The sequence below is a fragment of the Bufo gargarizans genome, chromosome 11 (genome assembly GCF_014858855.1).
Source record: "Bufo gargarizans isolate SCDJY-AF-19 chromosome 11, ASM1485885v1, whole genome shotgun sequence".
Classification (NCBI taxonomy): domain Eukaryota; kingdom Metazoa; phylum Chordata; class Amphibia; order Anura; family Bufonidae; genus Bufo; species Bufo gargarizans.
In genome coordinates this window covers 55,179,281-55,186,527 of record NC_058090.1, presented here as the reverse complement: position 1 = coordinate 55,186,527, position 7,247 = coordinate 55,179,281, and positions in this window count along the sequence as shown.

Sequence of the window (7,247 nt, the reverse complement as noted above, 5' to 3'; positions counted from 1 at the left end):
CAACGATTTGATACATATGCAAATTAACCTGAGATGAGTCAGAGCTTGAAAATATGACTCTTCTCTGGTCACACAAGTAAGATATGACTCTTTTTTTTTAATGTTAATTTGCATATGTATCACATCGTTTTTTTTACACAATAAAAGCGCACAGAGCTATGGGGACTGGGTATTGTGGATGTGCTAGCGGCCATCTAGCAACCCATGTCCTCAGCTCTATACACACAATCTCGGTGACAGGTTCCCTTTAAGGGGGCGCTATTTTCCCTTTATAACCGTAACACGCTTTAAATGCATCATTAGCTCTTCACACTACGCTTGGTGATTGCCAGGCATTTTATTGCAATGCAGTCACCAATCCAGAAAATGAGAATCCAGAATGTCTTTCTAGCGCAGAACGGAATATAGTGTTGGATTTCACAAGGTCCATGCGGTGCTCGGGTGCGTTCACCCACCTTCTGTGACTTTCCCATTCATCTTAATGGGGCTTTCAGAAGTCCGTATGCTTTATGCAGACACAACCCCATTTAGATGAACAAAACTGATTTTTCCCATATCATCACCATGACTGCCACAAGGAATATATGGGTCGTCATGGTGATTTCATGGAAACTGAATTACCGTTAAGTCTAATTCCGGTTTTAGTCGCAGAAATGTGTGAACTGTACGGTATCACGGGTCACGGGATCTGCTGATGGATGATATTGCCACAAGGTCAATCACTGGTACCAGTCCTAAGCCTAGGTGAAGATGTCTCTATCAGTGTATAGCACCAGAGACGTGTGTTTTACTAAATCAATTTCATAATGAACATGTAAGTCCAGTATTAAGCTGCACCATAGTCCTCTGACACCTACACCTGCATTTAGTGGATGGGACTGCTGCTGGTCTATATGGGGTGCAGAGGGTGTGACTGGCACCCGAGGTGCCCCTTATTAAGAAAGCAGTATTGTAAATGACATAGTTGGTAGACCCTATTAGAGATTTCCTATTAGGGCCTAGGAGCTGCAGGAGGCTTCTGGGTCTAAAGGTCCTGTTACATAGTCTGGTATATATGGGGGGTAGCAGCACAAGATGTATACAGCAGCAGGGAGTCTCTCATGGATGCCAGGTAAAAAAGGACATGTTTGTCTTCAGCAGTGGGGTGCGGCACACCCTACTGCTGAAAACAACGCTCTGGCGGAGTATCGTCAATGTCAGCCCCATAGAAGTTAGCCAAATGGACACTATCGCTCCATTTAGGCGGATTTGGGACCCCTTGTTCTTGGGGTCCCAGCTTTCCAATATTTATCACCTATCCTGTAAATTGGTGATATAGCCGTTATCCCACAAAATTATTTAATTGTCAGAAATCATCAGGATTAATAATTTTGAGCTCTGCAGACCGCTGGGAGATCTGATATTCATCACCATTCGCAGATAGGTGACAAATAGTTCTTGAATAATTTTTGTGGGACAAACCGTTTCACCTTTGTGTGCTAGAAGTCAGACAACTTCCATAATTATAAAATCTTAAAAGGGGAATTCAGCTTTAATTGTGTTGCAGATTTTTTGACAATTGCATATTGTGTGTGCATTTTACGTAAGGTTTGGTACAGCATAGGAACATAGAAGACTGACGGCAGAAAAAGGCCTCCTTCTCTTAGGACAGACATGGATATCCCAGGCACGTGTAACTTCACATATAGTCCCTGCTGTTAGGCTTGACTTTAAGGGGCTTTTCTGGAAACACAGATTTCTTTTTTTTTTTTTTTCATCTCGTGCCTCCAGCCTGCCCCTGTAAACAGAAGATTAATACTTACCTGCTCCGCGCCGATCCGGTCTTCGACTTGTTTTCTTTTGGCATTCCATGGGCAAGGTCACATGCTCCGCTGCAGCCAATGACCGGCCTTAGCAGTGATGTGGTCAAAAGCAGCACGTCACCGCTGAAGCCAGTCTTTGGCTGCAGCGGAGCATGTGACCATGCAATGCCAAATGAAAACAAGCCAAGGACTGGATCGGCGGGGAGCAGGTAAGGGTACTTTCACACTAGAGTTGCTGCAACTGCCTTCCGGATCCGGAAATCCATATGCGAACGGATGCCATTTGTTTCCGGATCCGTCTGACAAATGCATTGAAATACTGGATGAGTCTCTCCAGTGTTTCTTCACATTTTTAAATCCTGATGCATACTGAACGGATTGCTCTCCTTCAGAATGCATCGGGATAAAACTGATGCGTTTTTTTCCGGTATTGAGCCCCTAGAACGGAACTCAAATACCGGAAAAATTTAATGCTAGTGTGAAAGTACCCGAAGTATGAATCTCCTGTTTACAGAGGCAGGCTGGGGGCACTTGCTTTAAAGGGGTTGTCTTACTTCAGCAAGTGGCATTTATCATGTAGAGAAAGTTACTACAAGGCACTTACTAATGTATAGTGATTGTCCATATTGCCTCCTCTGCTTAGTGATGACCATCCTGTAATCCATCAGTGGTGGCCATGCGTGTACACTATAGGAAAAGGTGGGAGTGTGCAGAGTCCAGCACTTTTTCCTATAGTGTGCAAGCATGGCCACTGCTCCTGGATCCGAGCAGTGTATAATGTGATGGAAAAATGAATAAAGCCAGCAAAGGAAGCAATATGGACAATCACAATACATTAGTAAGTGCCTTGTAGTAACTTTCTCTACATGAGCAGTGAGACAACCCCTTTGCAGTGGATTATATCCGGATTACGTGCATCTGAATCTGTTGTAGTTCTCAATGCAATGCATGTGTTTTCTATGCCCAGTTCACATGCTCTGTGTTCCCTCCTTATATGTGTATAATTCTTTATTCACATTGATGTTTGACTGTTTTTCTGTAAACCTGCAGAAACCGAATAACGAAACGACACACACCCATTTAAAGTGGTATACCTCTCCCATAGATGCTGGATTACTACCGGTATATTGCTTCAGTGTCTGGAGAGGTGCCTCGAGATGGGGGAGGGTTGCAGAAGTGGGACTTTCATGGGATACCTGTTGATATGCCATAAAAGTCTAAGTCCCCTTTATTGTCTTCATTGATTTCAATGTGATTGTTATGCTGCCATATACCATCAGGTGACTGCAGTTTTCTTCTGTTTTCATCAGGTTTCCGTTGTTTTTGTTGGAATAAATTAGCCTAACTGATACACGACTGTACCCAGAAAAGGAATAGAGACCTGTCACACTGAACATGTTATAGAGCGAGAGGAGCGGAGCAGAGTGATATGTAGTTCTGTGGCAGAAGGTCCAGTAGAGCTTTTAACTTGCTGATTTTAAATCCCTCACTTTCTATACTTGGGGGGTGCAGCGGCATACGGGGAAGGCTGTCGCTCATTAACAGGAGTCATGTGGGGGGTGCAGCAGCATACGGGGAAGGTTGTCGCTCATTAACAGGAGTCATGTGGGGGGTGCAGCAGCATACGGGGAAGGTTGTCGCTCATTAACAGGAGTCATGTGGGGGGTGCAGCAGCACACGGGGAAGGCTGTCGCTCATTAACAGGAGTCATGTGGGGGGCGCTAATCACTGACTGGCGGCTGTCTTAATATGAAGCGGCATACGGGGAAGGTTGTCACTCATTAACAGGAGTCATGTGGGTGGAGCTATCTGTGATTGTCTTGTGGGGAAGGCTGTCAGTCACTGATAAGGACCGCCCACATGACTCCTAAGTATAGAAAGTGCAGGTAAGTTAAAAACTATACTGAATCTTTTCCCACAAAACTACATATCATCTGCTATAACGTGCAGGTAGATCGGACAGGATTTTCAAGGCAACGGGATTCCTTTAAAGTCAATGGGAGTCATTAACAAATACCGGCTTTTTACGGACTGCCACAGGAAGCACCTAATGTATGACGAGGCGCGCACCTCCGGCAGTCCGTGTGCCTGAAGTAAAAACCACTCCAGCCCCTGACTTAATAGTTTTTGCTCCTCTTTTAGGCACGTTTTAGGTATAAAAGATAGTACATTTGCAGAAGGGCCCAGTCCCCACCACTCCCAAGGACGGCGCAGAAACGCCCATGGGACAAAATATTGTCTCAAAATGGGGTCTTGCAACATTATTTACACCAAAAACTGGCATAAAAATGTTCATAAAGGACCCCCTATGAGGTGACAGATGCAGATGGGCATAGTCTTCCACAGGTTGTGGGGTCACGGAGAAGTAGGTGTCAGACGATGCATTTTACAACATACACATAGTAATAGCACGTGTGAATAGGAATCCTATGTTACTGTGAGCATGTTTGGAAAACTGAAGAACTCATTGTAAACACTCGGTAATGTACTTGATTTGTCTGTATGGTGCTGGTAATGTCCAGATGATACCATGACTTTGTGTTGCCATAGTATTGATTAGACGGCAGTGAATAGACTGCAATAAATGGGAAAGGAAGAAATGACAAACCTGTGCAATGGTGTTCTTCTCAGTGCTCGAGACCTACATTTCCTCACAGAATGTGCAATGTGATGACGGGTTTATAAAGTACAGACACTTTACTACTGCAAACAAAAGTTTAAAGGGTCACTGAGCTTTCCAAAAAAACGTTTTAATATGTCATAGCGATTATATATAAAAGGTTTTATTTGGTGGACGCTTACATAGTGCGCTCACTCATCGCTCCAGGGGACGGGCTTGGTAGAAAGTCTATAGGCCCATCAGGAGAGGCAGCGCGATGTGTTGGTACGAGATATATATATTTTTTTTATGCTTTAGAAATCTAATGCACATAAATTAGTGATTTTTGTACATGCAGTAAGATTCCATTAATCTGGCATCCTCGGGACTGAGAAGGTTCAGGATTATTGGACAGTTCAACCCCTCTGCTGCCAGTGTACATTGCGGCACGTTGCTTTTGGAAACTGTCAGCATGCTTGTCCAGTAACACAGTTCACATTGGTTGGTACATGATATTACTGTGCCTGGTGTAACAAGGATGCACACCACCAGAGCAAGTTCTGAGCCACCTTGAGACGCTGCTGGATTAAAGGTCAGTAATACCACTAGTTCTATATGTAAACCGGTATAAAAAATACTCAGGAGTCTGAGAACGGGAGTTTTGGCTGTTTTGTGCTTCCTGATGAGTGAAGGATGTTTTTTCTGTTTTTAATGTATTTGTATATACTGTACGCTCTAAGAAGCTCCTTGGACTACAGCCCCCATCATTGTATTAAAGACTCTGGGAGCTACAGCAGTGGCCATATTGGCTAGAACACAACTTCCCAGAAATGGAATAGAGAATGAAATGGCTGAATAGTTTAATTGTGCAGTTTTTTTGCCACTTGACAGAACAGAGATCTTTATTTGGGGAGAAATGCTGCATCTGAAATTGTTACTACAGCATTCTTTTTGGAAACTCCGCTGAGCTCATAGCTGTAGTTTCCTGCACTGAAAACATGTCCTCCCGGCTTTAATGATGTGGAAAAACTAATTGCTTGTGCTATTATTATGGTTTGTTCTAGACGCATGAGTCAAGCAGCAGGCATGAAATACCCAGCGAGTCCAAACTAGTGCCGGGAAGAAACCATAGAATATAAAAGGGTCAGAGGATGAGCCGGGGGCCGGGACCTCGGATGCTGCCCCTTTGACTCACGGCTCAGAGATTTCTGTACCTACTGTATGTAAGTAGGGGATGAAAGGTATGACTGACGCAAGATGTTTTTGTATCTGGCAGATTATGACCCAAAAATGTAACTGGAGTTTACATCCCTATTCTTGGGCTAAATGCACACGATCAGGATTGCGTGCAGAAAATCCGCACTGGTCATGTACATTTTCTATGAGAATTTTTAATTCTCATGCACACAATGCTGATTTTGACATACGGTGCAGATTTTAAAATCCACAGCATGTCAATTTTATTTTATTTTTTCTGTCTGGATTTTGTCTATTCACTTCAATGGGGACAGGAAAATCGGCATCAATTGATGCAGATTGACCGCATGGATTTCCCTGCGAACACCTGCAGATTTCAGTGGGGATTGTCCGCACATGAATCCTGAACATGTGCATGTACCCTTAAAGGGAAACCATGACTTTACACAAGAGTCCTTAGTTTTACCACTGCAGAAAAAATGTTGAAGAAACGTAATGATCTTCAGAGAATCCAGAGTATACCGAGCATTACACAAGTCCAACAACCTGATGACCTGACGTTACTTACTGTGGGCTTTTTCTACTGCTTTCTAGGTATTGGATTTCTGTTGTCTTTTCTATCCCCTAGAGCAGGGATGGCCAACCTGAGGCTCTCCAGCTGTTGCAAAACTACAACTCCCAGCAGACCCAGACTGCCTACAGCAGGGCATGGTGGGAGTTGTAGTTTTACAACAGCTGGAGAGCTGCCGGTTGGCCATCCCTGCCCTAGAAGCAGTATCACTTTGATCCAAACTAAGGCATCTTTCACATGTAGGTGAATCCCAACCATGGCGCCATCTGTGGTCTCCACCCACTGCAGACGTATCCATGGACTTTAATTTGTGTGTGTTCACACATTAGTGGTTTTGCAGACTGTGGGGATACCACTGAAGCATGCCCCATTTTTGTGTGTGTAATTACAGATCCCTCATGCACATTATAGTCTATAGGTCAGGGAAGACCATGGACACAACACAGGTGCCATCTGTGTATGGTCCGTGGTTTTCAAGGATTGTTGCAAAAATATGCTCCGAAAATTAAAGGGATTGTGCAGCCAGTAATACTGATGATCTATCCTCAGCATAGGTCATCAATATCTGATCAGTAGAGGTCTGAGCCCCCTAATCAGCTGTATGACGAGGAGGCAGCGCTCGTATTTATAGCGACTGTGCAGTGTAACTACAAGCGCTCGTCCTATTTATTTGAACAGAACAAGCACTTCTGAGACAACGCGCTGTATTATCTTGAAGAGGAAGTAGCACTTGTACGAGCTCAGACTCCTGTTCAAATAGCTAATTGGGGGGGCTGGAAGTAGGACCCCCACCCATCAGATATTCATGACGTATTCTAAGGATAGGTCATCAATATGTACTGGCTGTAGAAACCCTTTCCTTTTCCGCCTAGCAGTGTCCGTGACACACAGATGTAATCACAGACAGGGACACATGAAAGAGGCCTAACAGCCCACGGTGAGGATGTGCAGCTGCAATATAAATGCTAAAATGTGGCCATCTGAATAAGGCCTTATCGTATGTATATGCCTTCATTGGATCGGGTTATATTATTTGCAAAAGTCAAGCCCCTATAAATGACACAAAGCAGCAGTCATA